The 16,197-nt window shown below is 36.8% G+C and overlaps 1 protein-coding gene across 2 annotated transcripts in view; it reads left to right on the forward strand.

Moving 5' to 3' along the window:
- Positions 1 to 16,197, forward strand: part of LOC135225711 (protein argonaute-3-like) — a 470,090-nt gene that overhangs the window by 234,451 nt on the left and 219,442 nt on the right. The window lies entirely within an intron of this gene.

A 16,197-nucleotide genomic window follows, 5' to 3' on the forward strand; every position in this document is an offset into this window, starting at 1 on the left:
ATTCTGGTGAATGTAATTGGGGCGCAACGTAAACCAAAAGGCATACGTAAAAATTCATAATGTCCCCTGGCTGTGCTGAATACTCTCTTTTTCTAAAGGTATCTGGTGAAAGCCTTTAAGTAAGTCCAAACTGGTGAAATATTTGTTCTGTCTTAACAAGGATAAAATATCGTCAGTACATGGCACTGGGAATCGATCGGGAATCGTTTCCTCATTTAAGCGACGGAAATCTACGCATATACGCCAAGTTCAATCTTTTTTTGGTAAGACGATTAAGGGGAAATTATAAGGGCTGTTCGATTTCCTAATGACTCCTTTTTCTAACATTTTACTTACTTCATCATTGATCTCATTCTGGAATTTCATAGGGAGTCGGTACGAAAGTACGTAAATGACTTTATGCTTGTCTTTTAGCCGTATTTGGTGTTCAATGACATCGGTTTTTCCCAAAGATCCCTCGGTAGCAGAGAAAACATCATGATATTTTGTTAAAAGATCACAAAATTTCTGCTGAATCTCCTCTTCTTGAATGTCTTTATTGATTTTATTTTTGATAGATTGTAAGAGGGATTCATCCACAACTGATTGAGCGTGATTAATTTCAGCAACGGTAAGAATGCGATACTCATAAACTTCCACATCCACGATGTGTTGATTTTTGTGAATCACTAGATTGGTATTCAAATGGTTACAGACTTCAATGTTAACTTGTTGCTGTGAATCAACAGTGTATAGTGCTTATGTTACGGACAGTCCATTAATTTTCAGTGACAGAAAGGATTAACATTTCAGATCCCGGCAAAGTCTTCTTTACATGCACTTATATATTCGATGGTACGTTCGGCTCAAGAGTTTGCGTGCAAGCTACTATTACGGGTGTGCGAGAATTCTGTTTGGTCGCTTGAACAATGTCATGATTCATGAGACAAGTGATTGGTTTTTTCCTCAATGTACGTTACTGTTTTGATTGTTTTGCTCTTTTTTGTCCAAAACTGATTTTAAGGTGGTGTTAGAAGATTTATAGAATTTTCCTTTGATATACACGCCGTGTTTGGCAGGGGCTAAGGTAATGTTTTGAATGCCCATAGACGGGTATCCTATAATTACAGCTGGATACATATCAATGTTTTGTACAACTATAAAGGTATCGGTAAGCGTGCGCTTACCCACCTTGTACTGAATTTGAGTTACTCCTACTACACTTAATTCATTATTTCCAATACCTGAAAGCCATACTCCGGACTTCTCAATAGGGAAGTTCGAAAACAACATGTGATGAGTCCGCAAATCCATGATATTACGTGGACTACCAGAATAAAAAAACAGTGTAAAAGGTTGGTGCTCTAAATTTACGGCATGCAATAGGACGTAGTTCATCTTTTATGATAATAGTAGGTATACGGTGAAAGTATGGGAACCTGCACTGGTTTTTTGGATTCGGTCGTGTGGTTCATAGGAAAATTCTGGGTCTTGCATAGATCTTGTAGGTGATTAAATTTATTTGATTCAAAAGATGTTGATACGAATGACCCAACATCACTCCCTCCCCCGCTGGAGTTAATTACGTGGTATTTGGTTTGCTTTGCACTCTCGAAAAATTTGACTGACTCGGTGAGTTTGGGTTCGACAGCCGAGGAACAGAATTTCCTGAAGCCCGATTTGTTTGTTTCTGATTCTGAACAGCGTTACTGTTTACCTGTTTCTTTTTATAGTAATGAGGATTCTTCTTATTATCATTGGCAACATTTTGTGTGGTTTTAGCATTATGTTGCTGTTGGTTACGTGAGAAGCAACGATTGTAAGAATGACTGGAGCTGTTATGAATTGAGCAATAACGCGTTCGGCAGTCTGCAATCATATGCCCTGTGCGCTTACAATTAAAACCTGCTGCGTTATTATTGACAATATTTACTTGCTGTGGTTTACTTTCATTCTTTGCAAAAACTTGAGTAAGCAAGGGGTCCAGATCTGTGCACTTAGACATACGTTTCTTAATTTGTTTATATACGTCTAGCTCCGTACTGTCGGGCGATAGTTTCTTGTCATAACTGTCAAGCAGGTAAAATATGTGAGCCTAATAAAATCTTTCACAGCCATGTTCCTTCCCTTAACCCAAGTGGAAGTAAGCAAACTACCCTGATATTCATTCAGCCGGTCAGCAATTAGTGCCACCCTCTCTACAACGGTAAGTTGAGTCATAGAGGCCAGATTAAGGATGTTCCTCACAGTTAAAACTACATCCAAGGCTTCTTCACCGCCATATATGGCCCATAACCTAATTTTATATTCATCCCATGTATCCACCTCTTGGAAAGAGACTCCTCTCAGGTACGAACCTGCATCTCCTTTAGCAAAGTCAATGAAGCTTTTAGCCTCCTGTAATTGTAAGGATGGGTCAGTGATGCATTTTGCTTTTAAATGAGCATCTACTGATGAGATCCAAGATTCGACGCTTTGAGGCAAGAACCTGTTCACCCACCCTTGAAAGGGAGCAATTGCAGACCTTGCACTGACCAGGGTAACAACTGGGTTACTAGGTGCGGGGTTACCGGGTGCAGAGGTGGCCATCGTGACTTTTATTTTTTTCTTATCACTACTATTCCTAGCGATCCTATCAAAATATCTATATGAATACACTCGTCCACTGCGTAAACGCATATGCAATATAAGATAAGAAAAAATGTGTTACAGATAATAACAGAGTCCCCCAAAATGATAAGATTAAAAACAGATAATATGATAAGGATATTTCTGGAGAACTTCTGGAAGAAAAAAAAAATTAGCAACAAAGATAAAAAGGCCTGCTGGGCAAGAATCCACAGTTGAAGATAGATTCCTGCTAGAAAGGAAGATTAAGAATAACGTATAACTCACCCCGAGGAATAATGGACGATCGATCTCGTGTATGGAGAACACTCAAAGTCACACACCAGAATGAATAAAGAATTGTACTTACCTTCAGTATGTAAGAGGAAGATCTTGCTGTTTAGGTGACGTCACTTCCTTGGTTCCGATGTCGCTTTTCTGCAGTGGCCTGAATTCTCAGTTAGCGTTCTGCTCATTCAGTGTTTGTTTGTTGAATGATTCGTTTCCCGTGCTTTATTCATGGTGATCCGATGCTGCAGACACGTCCGGTTTGTTTCTTGAAGTGCTGGAGACGCTCAGTAATGATGATACACCCTCTCGAATTATTATTAATGAGAGACGTTTCTTACGTTTTCATAAAGAGATTCAAAGTTGCTTGAAGATTCTCTCGCCTTTGTTGACTTCTGATATGTTACTTTTTGTTAGTCTTTGGATACTGTAGAATAGTCCGAGACCGGGCTGCCAGCAATGTTGTCTTCCGATGGCATCTACCCGGTAAGCTGCCACCAATGTTGTGCTAAGCCTTGTATAACAAGGCCGCACTGTGAGGTTATTTAGACCTGTGATGTTATATGCAAGTATCGTGTGGTATACTTCCCATCCTCGTCTGAGATTGCGACGATGGTTTCTAAGTCAGTATCTTCTTGGGTATAAAGGCGGAGATGTGTCAAACTCATGATGATAACTTAACAACAATGTATTTGCGAAACTACATCACTTGAGTAGAAGGCAAGAAGGTGGTTATGAGAACCTGATTGTAGGAGGGGAAGTAGAGTTCTGAGATACAAATGCATTTACAAAAGTATAGGAGAGCACAGCTTAGCTCAGCATACATAACATACAGACAGATGAACATGTGAGAGGAAGTCACGTAGACGTCTGTGGGTTATAGGTCAATAGGTTCTCAGGCGAAAGCACTGTGACCTGTTTTGACACAATAATGGATTTGATTATCACAGGCAAATGCAAACCAGGGCGCTGCTGATTCAATACATCAAAGCCTAGCTTGCGTCCTGTTTATCAACCTTTATCACACTCCTTGCTATTTCAACAGTAACCCTTACACATGTATTATTACCTTATCAAATTATAATACAAACTGAGTGATTTGCCATTTGCATCCTGCTTTTCCTTACCTTCTTAAAATATCAGCTGGTTTCATTTTAAGTATACAGTCTGGTCCCAAATTATGCATGTTCGAATTGTGCGATTCCCCTTTTATGCGGTCGCTAGTTCTCAAAAATAGATTTTCTGCATCTGCGAAGCAATTCAAATGCTGCCAATCACTCACCGCAAAATGTATCAAATCTATTGTCTTTTCAAGTATTTAGAAGGGGGGTTTACTGGTATCTGAGAGAAGGGGTAAGGGGAAAGCTTGGAGGAGAAAGCGATTATTTCTTCAGTTAAGACAGAAGGCTCTGCCTCACTCATTTGTGACGTCATAGTGCAGTGTGTAGGAATGATCATCGCCATACATATTATTCAGATCTGCGAAGTGTATTCTGATCATTCTGATCATTTATTTTTTTCTATTGTTGAAATAGGTTTTGATGAAAATGACTAGTAAAAGTAATTAACCCTTTAACGCCAATTGGACGTATTAAACGTCGACATAAATTGTCTTTTGGGTGCCGATTGGACGTATGGTATGTCGATGAAAAAAGTTTTTTTAAAAATTTGCGGAAAAATACTTACAGACCTACCAGGCGAAAACTTTTGAATCATGCGCCTTGTGGGGATGCTGGAAGCTCACGGATCAAGACGTTGTTTTGTTTACAATCGTTACGCAGGCGCGCAAGCGTGAATTTCTTTCTTAGCGTACTAAAAAGTATCAGTGACACATCTCAGAAATTATTTTGTCACTTTTACATAACTTTTGCACCATTTTAAATTAGCCGTTACATGAAGTACAGGCAGTCCCCAGGTTACGACGGGGGTTCCGTTCTTGGAGGCGCGTCGTAAGCCGAAAATCGTCGTAAGCCGGAACGACACTTGGAAATATGCCTTAAACTAAGAAAAAGTTAGAGACCTTACCTGTGTGACATGCAAGTAGATTGCATGATGTGTAGTGTGGTTATTTCAATGGCAAAGGATGGTTCTTGAAGGTATAATTCTTTATTAAACTCTTGTGACACTAAAAAGCACAATGTACTACACTTAATCCTTAGGTTAGATTATACACTAAACACTATATTATGCACTGTACACTTCGTAGTAGTATTGTTAGATCCTGGAGTACACTAAAATCCCAGTCTGGTAGCTCTGGAAGGTAAAAGTATAACACAATTAGTACAAAATACTACACAAAGTCCTGAATGCAATATGTAAATTATAGATATCAGAGTAAAAGAGTTTAATGTATGTTAATTAATTCCTTACTTTTAGTTTATACCTTACTTTGAGTTATATCAAGAGTAAAAAAGTTAATGTAATGTGAAATTAATTCCTTACTTTTAGTTTAAATTTGTCTTTCAACGTAACCCTGGATGCACCAAAGTCTTATGTGGCCCCATAGCCTACATCATTCAGGGGTTCTGGAATGTACAAAAAATAATTAGTATGTCAGTAAGTACTCTATGCATAGTAAGTTACATACAGTAATATGCACCATACAGTGGTTTAATATCACATATATAACATGTATAAAACAAAACTTAGTTAATGTATGTTAATTAATTCCTTACCTTTAGTTTAAATTTTGGCATTCAACGTAACCCTGGATGGACAAAGTCTTTTTGTGTGGCCCCATACCCGCCTACATCATTCCGGGGGTTCTGGAATGTACAAAAAAAAATAATTAGTATTGTCAGTAAGTACTCTATGCATAGTAAGTTACATACAGTAATATGCACCATACAGTGGTTTAATATCACATATATAACATGTATAAAAACTTAGTTAATGTATGTTTAATTAATTCCTTACCTTTAGTTTAATTTGGCATTCAAACGTAACCCTGGATGGACAAAGTCTTATGTGGCCCCATAGCCTACATCATTCCGGGGGTTCTGGAATGTACAAAAAATAATTAGTATGTCAGTAAGTACTCTATGCATAGTAAGTTACATACAGTAATATGCACCATACAGTGGTTTAATTATCACATATATACATGTATAAAACTTAGTTAATGTATGTTAATTAAATTCCTTACCTTTAGTTTAAATTGGCATTCAACGTAACCCTGGATGGACAAAGTCCTTATTGGTGGCCCCATAGCCTACATCATTCAGGGGTTTCTGGAATGTACAAAAAATAATTTTGTCAGTAAGTACTCTATGCATAGTAAGTTACATACAGTAATATGCACCATACAGTGGTTTAATATCAACTGGTATGCATTATGTAAATGATTGGTTCTACACCCCCTGTTCAGCAGGGAGTTTGGTACAGTACCAATTCCATGAGGGACCTTTGATCACTTATCCCATGTGAGAGATCTTGGTCACTTTTTTTTTTAGTATGTACGTATAAAAACTTACTTAATGTATGTTTACTACTATGTATAATTCTTACCTTTATGTTATGTAGTAACCCTGGACAAAGTTTTATGTGGCCCCATAGCCTGCATCATGGAGGGGGTCCTGGTTTTCTGGAATGTACCAAAAAAGTTCAAAAATGTAAAGTCATGTTATGTAATGTAATAGTACATATGATTATAGTATGTTATGTTACATACATAACATGGTTATTACATATGTAATATTAAAACATTAATAAAAAAAAATGTCCTACCAAATTCTAGTGGTTGGCTTGCTTACTGGGATGGCCATATGGTACATAGAGTGGGTGGCTGGGGCTATGGAGTGGGATGGCAGGTGCTTGGGAGTCTGGAATGATAAAAAATATATAAAATGATAGTTACTACTACTGTAACTACTGCACATGTTATTACTGTTTGACATATGTAGTGTGTAATACGTATGTTCAATATAAAAAATGAAGAATTCTTTTACCTGAAGGAATGGGAGAGGTGATACTACTCGTATCAACTGATTTGGGCTCTGGAGAGGTGATACTCGTATCAACTGATGAGGGAACATCTACATCTGGAAAGAATGATATGGGTACATAAATATATTAATAAGGTGGATGTAATTGTAGCATATGTACACTTTTAATATAAATCTATTAGCAATTTATAAAACATTTGATACAAATTTGTTAAGGATTCCTTACCTGATGTATAGGGCGAGGCATCAAAACCATGGAAAGGCTCAGGTCATCTGGGTCACTGTCCACTATCAAACGGGGTCCTGAAATGGAAAAAAAAAAAAATAATAAGGTTATGCAACATCAAACACATTGTACCACTATTGGTAAGTTAGTGTACGTATGTATGTAGGGTGTAAAACAATTTCCAACATGAAAATGAGAAAAATGAAATTGCTTACCTGATTGTACACGTGCAGGTGGGCGGGCTGATACAGAGGGTCCAGGTACAGGGGGATTTGGAACTGTCACAGGTAGTACAGGGAGATCTGGAACTGTCACAGGTAGTACAGGGAGATCTGGAACTGTCACAGGTAGTACAGGGAGATCTCGGAACTGTCACAGGTTAGTACAGGGGGATCTGGAACTGTCCACCACTTCTGCAATAAATTACAAATGATGAAAATTAATGAAGTTACAATTTACTCTTACATTTAGTTGTTACATTAAAAAATTAACACATTTTAATATGTACACTATGTAAACACATAAATTAGTAAAACAGTTCAGAATTCCTTACCAGGACTAGGAGTGGGAGGTGTGGTACTGGAGACTTGTGAAAGAAAGTGTCAAGCCTGGACTGCACACTTCTCTTCGTCTGCTTCTCCTTCAGGGTCTCCTTGTAGAAAGTCAGGCAAATCCATGATTCCTCTCTTGATTTTGTCAAACCTAGAAACGTTAGGGTCTTCTGCCTCAAAAGAAGCCAAGGCTCTCTCCGATGAGTAAAACCCTCTGACAAGCCTTTCACAGTTAATGACCTGGGTTTTGGCTCTGGTGCGCCATCCTCTTCCTCAATCATTTGTTGTTCAAGTTCTAGTAAGTCCTCTGCAGACAATTCCTCTCCATGGAAGCCAGCAGCTCTGTTTACATCATCAGGTTCAAGATCTAGTTGCAGCCTCTTGCTTAGCCCTACGATCTTCCTCGTCACAGGTCTCGACGTCTTCTGCCTGGTCAAAGCCTTCAAAACTGTGCACAAACTGTGGACACAGTTTCCTCCAGGCCCCATTTAAAGTGGTCGTCTTCACCTCGTCCCAAGCACTTGCAATGTTCTTCACTGCATCTGCAATGTTGTAGCCCTTCCAGAATTGCTTCAGTGTCAACTCTTGTTAGCTTCTATGGCCCTCAAAGCAAAACGTATGGTCCTTCTAAGGTAGTAAGCCTTGAAATTAGCTATTACTCCCTGGTCCATTGGCTGTATCAGCGATGTGGTATTGGGTGGGAGGTACACCACCTTCACATTAGGATGCATGTCGCTCAAATTTGAAGGTGACCAGGGCATTGTCCAGGACTAAGAGGGCCTTAAAAGGCAGACCCTTCGAAGTCAAATACCGCTCCACTGCTGGCACGAAATGGTCATTGAAAACCAATCTTCGAAGACCATTAAGGTAACCCACGCCTTCTTGTTAGATTTCCAAATCACAGGGAGTTGACTCTTGAAAATGCCCTTGAAAGCCCTGGGATTCTCGGCCAAATACACCAGCAAGGGCTTCAGTTTCAAATCACCACTTGCATTGGCCCCAAACAGCAAAGTCAGTCGCTCCTTTCCAGCTTTATGGCCAGGTGCCTAGACTTCTCCTCCTTGGAAAGGTACGTTCGATTTGGCATTCTTTTCCAAAATAATCCAGTCTCATCCACATTAAAGACTTGATCAGCCGTGTAACCACCATCCTTAATTATCTCAGCCAAACCACCTGGAAAACTTTCTGCTGCTTCGCTATCAGCACTAGCAGCTTCACCTTGCAGCTTCACATTATGCAAATTTGCACGAGCCTTAAAACGGTTTTAAACCAACCTCTACTCGCGGAAAATTCACCACCAGCACTGCCTTCGCCAAAACTTTGTCACTACTGCCTCATGCAGCGCTCTAGCCTTCTCCTGGATCACACTTAAGCTCACGGAACACGTCGCTGGTTCTGGTCCTCCAGCCAGATCATGAGCAATTTCTCCATTTCAACAATGCTCTGGCTACGTTGCTTCTCGTTTATCACCGTTGACTTCATCGGTGCAGCATCCTAACATGCTTCAGAATACGTTCCTTATCCTTCACAATGGTTACCACCGTGGTCCTGCTCAAGCCTAAAGAACGGCCTATTTCGGTGTTAGTTTCTCTTCTCCGAACGCTTTATCACGTCATATTTGACCTCCATCGTGATGACCTTCCTCTTCTTGGATGAACTATCATCGGAGGAAGTACTTTGGCGTTTAGGAGCCATTGTAAATTAGCGAAAATGGCAAGGAATTTCAGCAACGTCTCAGCACACAACCTAGTGGAATGCAGGCAGGCACGCGATTGAAAGTGGCGTCCTTTCGTATTGTTACGCTTGGCGTCCTCGACCGTCCGAGGTCGTTGTTCGGTCAATTTACCATACAGTTTAATAGCGTTAATTAATTTATGCACCTCCGCTCAAAAACTAGTTCTGCATATGAGGTATCGTTAAAAAGCATAACAAAACGTCGTAACCTTGGAATTTGTGTTGTAATCTAACCAGGAAACTTAGTTTTTTTATTATGACTGGAAACAAGGCAATGATTTTTCATTATATTTGCGCTTTTTGGAATGTTTTTTAAACTGCGCATCCCAAGCTAGTGTATTCATTCGCCCGCAAACTAGTTCCGCATATGCGGCTTGTCAGTAAAAAAATTCAAAAAATACGAAAAAAAAAAAAGTGTCAAAAATCATCATAACCTCAAAAATTTTGTTTTTGTTTGTAATGTAACCAAAAAACATATTTTTTATTATGTACTGTGCTAAACTATAAAGGATTTTTATCATAGCATGCGTTTTTTAAAAGCGTCGTAACTCGGAGCGTCGGAAGCGTCAGCGTCGTAACCTCGGAACAAGCGTCGTAACCAGGACGGAATTTCCATTGAATATTTAAGAAAAAAGCGTCGTAACCTCGGAACGTCGTAAGCCGGAACCGTCGTAACCCGGGGACCGCCTGTATTATATATGAAAATGTGTGCAATTTTATGTAAAATACAACGAAAAAATACTCATGATTGTAGCTTTTATCAGTTTTGAAATATTTTCAAATAAATAACGATAAGTGCCAAAATTTCAACCTTCAGTCAACTTTGACTCTACTGAAATTGTCAAAAAACATAATTGTAAGCTAAAACTTATATTTTAGTAATATTCAATCATTTACCTTCATTTTGCAACAAATTGGAAGTCTCTAGCACAATATTTTGATTTATGGTGAATTTATGAAAAAAACTTTTTCATTACGTCGTGCGGTAACTCTTCCGAAAAAATCATAAATTTGTCGTAATGTTTGCACCATTTTAAATTAGCCGTTTCATAAAGTTTTATATAGGAAAATGTGCGCAATTTCATGTACAATACAATTAAAAACAACCCATGGTTGTAGCTTTTATCAGTTTTGAAATATTTTCATATAAATAACGATAAGTGCCAAAATTTCAACCTTCGGTCAACTTTGACTCTACCGAAATGGCCAAAAAACGAAATTTTAAGCTAAAACTCTTATATTCTAGTAATATTCAATCATTTACCTTCATTTTGCAACAAATTCGAAGTCTCTAGCACAATATTTTGATTTACATTGAATTTATGAAAAAAAAAAATTCCTTACGTCCGCGCAGTAACTCTTCTGAAAAAAATCTGACATTTTTTTGTCCCATTGTCGTAATGTTTGCACCATTTTAGATTAGCCGTTACATAAAGTTTTATATACGAAAATGTGCGCAATTTCATGTAGAATACAAAAAAAAAATAATTAAAGGTTGTAGCCTTTTCTTTTTTCCCGTTTTTCGAAATATTTGCATATAAATCACAGATAAAAAAATTAGAGAAAAAATAACCACGTTCGGTCAACTTTGACTACCGAAATGGTCGAAAAACACAATTGTAAGCTAAAACTCTTACAGTCTAGTAATATTCAGTCATTTATCTTCCTTTTGAAAGAATCTTCCTTTTGAAAGAAATTGGAAGCCTCTAGCACAATATTTAGGTGCATGGTGAATTTAAAAAAAAAACTTTCCTTCCCTCCGCGCGCCTATTCTCCGCTGCAAATCTCCAAAATGCGTACGTCGCATTCTCGTAATATTTTCTCCATATCATATTAGGCATTTCATAGATTTTATATATGAAAATGTGTGCAATTTCATGTAGAATACAACTAAAAATAATTTAAAAGAAGAACGGGGGGTTTTGTGGGGAGGCTGTAAAGCTTTTCTCATTTTTTAAATATTTGCATATAAAAAAAAAATCCGCTACATTCGGTCAACTTTAACTTGTCCGAAATGGTTGAAATCTGCAATTGTAAGCTAATACTCTTACAGTATAGTAATATTCAATCATTTATCTTCATTTTGAAGGAAATTGGAAGTCTCTAGAACAATATTTCGATTTATGGTGAATTTTTGAAAAGAAAAAAAAAATTTACGTCTGCGCGTTACGAATTCATGCATCATTTTGTGATAATATTTTCTCTGTGTTGCTTTGATCGTTTTACAATGTGTTTTTTTCCAAAATGATCGCAATTTAGTGTACAATACAACAACAAAAATTAACTCGTTAGCTTTTAACAGTTTTCCTCACTGCGTGATTTGAATACAATTATATATGAAATTTTGTTTTTGCGCTATTATATATTGCATTATTTATATATGATAATGATATTTTTTTTTTCATTTCTGATGGTTGCATACTAAACCTCAGGCAATGACAAAAAAGGAGCCAAAAATGAACTTTTAATCTTGAAAACTAAGCGCGTTGTGATTTTTGAACAAAATATTTTTTCTGCCTTGGCGCTCACTCCGAGACCCCCTCGGCATACGGGAGACGATTTTTATTATACCCCTTCGGCATTAAAGGGTTAAGAGAGAGAGAGAGAGAGAGAGAGAGAGACTAGTAAAAGTAATGAACAGAGAGAGAGAAAATCGTTCGATCTAAACTTTTCAAGAAACTGTCATTTCATGTTGAATTTTGAATTTTTATCATTTCATTTTAAGAAATTGTAATTTCATATCAAATTTTGAATTTTTGAGAGTGAAGAGAGAGAGAGAAGAATTGTTTGTCTAAACTTTTCAAGAAAAAAAAGAAACTTGTAATTTCATGTTGAATTCTGAATTGTTATAATTTCTTTTTAAGAAATTGTAATTTCATATCAAATTTAGAATTTTTATCAGTTCTTTTATTATCGTAGAATAGATTTATATGAAAAATGATTACACAGTGAATGTTCCGGACAAATAAAGACAGGCGCTCGTAACCAGGTTTGTTGGGCCTAACGGGAGTGAAGACATGCATGATCCGCTAGTCCTTGAAACCTCAAAGGGTTCACAAAGCCTTCCTTCAGCAGAACAACTCTTCACGGAGGATGAGATAGAGGAGTTTGAAGGTTTTTTGGCAGAGGATATGTAGAGGAAATTCCATCCAAAAGGTTTTTTAAAGGAAATGACTATCGTACAGTACACTTGCACCGAATGGTAGCATTGTTTACATGTAGGAGTTTTCACCATCCTGTGTGTAATTTAAAACTTTTTCAAGTTATTAAAACCTTTTTAATGTTTTATTTATCCATAAGAACAATCTCATATTAGAAAAAATTACAGTATAGTACATGGAAAGTATTGAAAATGGGTTGTATAAAAAAGTTTGACTGGGTAAGTTGCCGTTTGCCTTGGCCCTAATGGAATTATTCCCATAAGGTATGTTTTTCGAAATATGCGAATTTCCAATTCTGCAAGACCATGGATCGACCAAATTCTCACATAATTGGGAACCGTACTGTATAACCAATGTCTTTAGTTCCCAGTTGTGCTTAACTTCAAGCTTTGTGGTTCCTAACGGGCAATATTTTCTTGGTAGTATTTTATAATCAAATTAAAGGATTTTGCGATATCAATAGTTCCCCAGGTATTCTTGATATTGGGATTCTTTCCAGTTTGAAAATACATTTGTGAGGACCAACTTCTAATGGGTATTACTCTGCCAATAATGATGTCACATTATAAAGCATAAAGAGGTTATGAAAAGTGCCCCTATTTCACAAGGATATTATATGAAAATAAAAAATAATTAATATATATCATAAGTATTGAAAGATATTTTAAAGTGATTTTTTCTGCAATATTCCAGTAGACTCTGTATGATAGTTTGTTTACATCTGCTCCTGCCACTAGCTGGTGATGTAACTTAGGGAATTTTTCACGGGGAATTTTTCGTACGTTTATAACAGACATAATTTGGCATATTTTTAATATTTTATTAAATTGCTGTAATAATTACGCTTGATTTTCAATGTTTTATTATTAGCAACTATAATTATGCCTACCCCTTACAGTACATACTATGTACCTAGCCTAGCCTAAGGCTCTCAGTCAACCATCGGTAATATGGCCGCATTTGGTGTACATAGGGCAGCAGTTTTAATACAGTACAGGCAGTCCACGGTTATTAGTGGGGGTTCCATTCCCAGTGAGTGCCAATAAGTGAAAACCGCCATTAACCGAAAATCGGCGATTTATGGGGCCATGATGGTGCTGATAACCGGTTATCGGTGTGCCATAAGCACTTATTTAATTGTAATTTTGTGTATTTGTGTTTGATGTTTTGTATCAAAAAAAGCAAGGCTAGGGGCATCTTGTGCACTTCTTTTGGAATTAATTAGCATCGAGGTCTGGAATCTACTGTATTTTAGTTAGTGTAATACAGTTTTTATTGTTGTGCTTGCAAAATGAAGCTCATTAGCTGCTGAATCTTAAACAAAGGAACTTGATGATCATTTTTTGTGATTTGAACCATAAATTGCATATTGTTATATACAGGCAGTGTTTTTTCAAGTACAATAATCCGATTTTACGGTGTGGTTAGCAATTAATACGGATACGACAGTATTTGAAATATTTCTATATTTCGTTCGTAAAGGGGTGCAGGCAGCTGTGTACCTACAATCAGGGAGTGAGAGACAAATTACAATAGCCTAACTTTATCCCATCTTCTTGTTGAATAAGTTAAAAAAAAACAGCAAAAGAGAGTGATGAAAGTACTATTGTTTCAACATTATACTCGTGTAAATATGTGCAGCCATGAACAACCGAACGAGAAGCAACGTTTTGCTATGTACAACTAAATTGGATAACAACATCCATTTGGCTTGTATTTCAACCATCATGCAATAGTAAACAATTACCATAGTTATGTTACAAATGACATTATGTAGGATAGGACTGATATATTTTTATGTAATAACTTTGTTTTCTATAGATCAAAAATCAGCAAGGAAACATACTGTTAAATTTAAACCAAGTTGTAGCTGAAGCTAAAAACATTTTTCGAGCTGCGAATGACTATATCGTGCATCGGCACAAGGATAATACTCTCATAAATTGTTAACGAAAAAAATAATTTAGTTCACGAGATGTATTGAATTCATATTTAGACTTGAAAACACGTCATACAATGAAAACTTTTCCTTGTCTCATTTAAGTAAAGTATTTAGATTTTTATGCTAACTAGAAGCAAGGCAATTCGCTCTGAATTGATTTAAATACAGCGAAATAAACTCTCATTCGCCATTAGTTAATTTCTAAATCAAAACATTAACTGCTTTGTTAGTTTTTTATGATACTATAATATGAGAACACATACAATATTATTGGATACATTAGTGTATAACTTTTTAAAAGGTTCACAAGAAAGATGCATATGTGTTGTGTTTTTATTTCATAAATATATGTAGCCATCAGCAGCGTGACATATTGCACAATTATGCTAATGTCGGTCTGAATCTGATTCCCATCGAGTGTCCAGTTTTCTTTTTCTCGCTACTGAATATCACAATCAGAACGCATTGAACCTCCAGAATAGCCTTATACAGGCAGTCCCCAGTTATCAGTAGACTCAGTTATTGGTGGAGTTGGTTATTGGTGGAGTATGTTGTCAGCGATCCAGTTTTATGGTTTTATGGCACTTGTCTAGTGCCATAAAATCACAATTTAAGGCGCAAAATCAGCAATTTATGGCACCATAACAAGACGAGTTCTGGTTATCGGCAGCATAAGGGTGCTTATGGCGTCGATAACCAGTTATCAGTACCATAAGCTCCATTATGGCACCATAAACCACTGAGTTTTGGTTAGTTTTGGTTTTCAGATATCGGCACACCCCCCGGAACAAAGAACCCCGCTGATATCTGGGGACTGCCTGTTTATAAATAAATTAACTCTAATCGTAGTGTAGTAGTACATTATACTGTAGGCTAGGCTACTATATTCGTATGTGTACGATATACCATGATATCATCATCCTCATCGTTTATGCTTGGCTAACTTGGTGTTATTCAATTTCTCTTTGTACTGAATTATCATAAGCCAATATGCATTGAACCTAGAGGAAATTAGCTGAGTTCAATAATTACTTTGCCATATATGTATAAAGTATATTGTGTAGTGTAGGGTAGGCTACCTTATATGTAAAGATGGTATACTGATTACCCTAGTGTAGGCTAGGCTATATTCGAGATACGATTTTTCCAACAAACGATGGGGTTTTTTTTTGGAAGCTAACCCCATCATAAGTAGGAGAATACTTGTACTATATTCAGAATGCTAATTAGTTGTACAATACATAGTTTTTTAGTAGATTTGTGCTTCATACACTTTCCTTAAGTTTGAATTACAGTTAATAAATGCTTATCATATCACACAGTTTTCTAGTAACTTCCAAACTGGCAACAATGAAATGGAAATCCATAAGTAGAAGCATGATTTCTAATGTTACAAGATTTTGTTGAGTAAGATACAGTAAAAATTAATGTAGGGTAGGCTTCTAGCATTTCTTTTAAGCAGGAAGAAAGGTGGCATCTGGCCTATAAGTAAAATGTATTATTTACAATTTTCATTCTTCAAGCCCCACTTAATGATTTAACTATTGCCAAGATAGTTTCCCAATTTTTGGCGGACTCGAAAGAGTGCATCATGTTCCTGTGTTTGAATATAAAAACCTAAGAAAGTTAAACTGCATTGGTGAAAGCAATAAAATCTGACAAGTGATTTGTGATTCATCATGTTCATTGTTCCAATTCAAACGTAGCAAGATACATAGCCCTACTTCATTCAAAGTAAATTGTTTAACTATTGCCAAGATAGTTT

This window comes from Macrobrachium nipponense, chromosome 13, assembly GCF_015104395.2.
Source record: "Macrobrachium nipponense isolate FS-2020 chromosome 13, ASM1510439v2, whole genome shotgun sequence".
In the NCBI taxonomy this organism is placed as follows: domain Eukaryota; kingdom Metazoa; phylum Arthropoda; class Malacostraca; order Decapoda; family Palaemonidae; genus Macrobrachium; species Macrobrachium nipponense.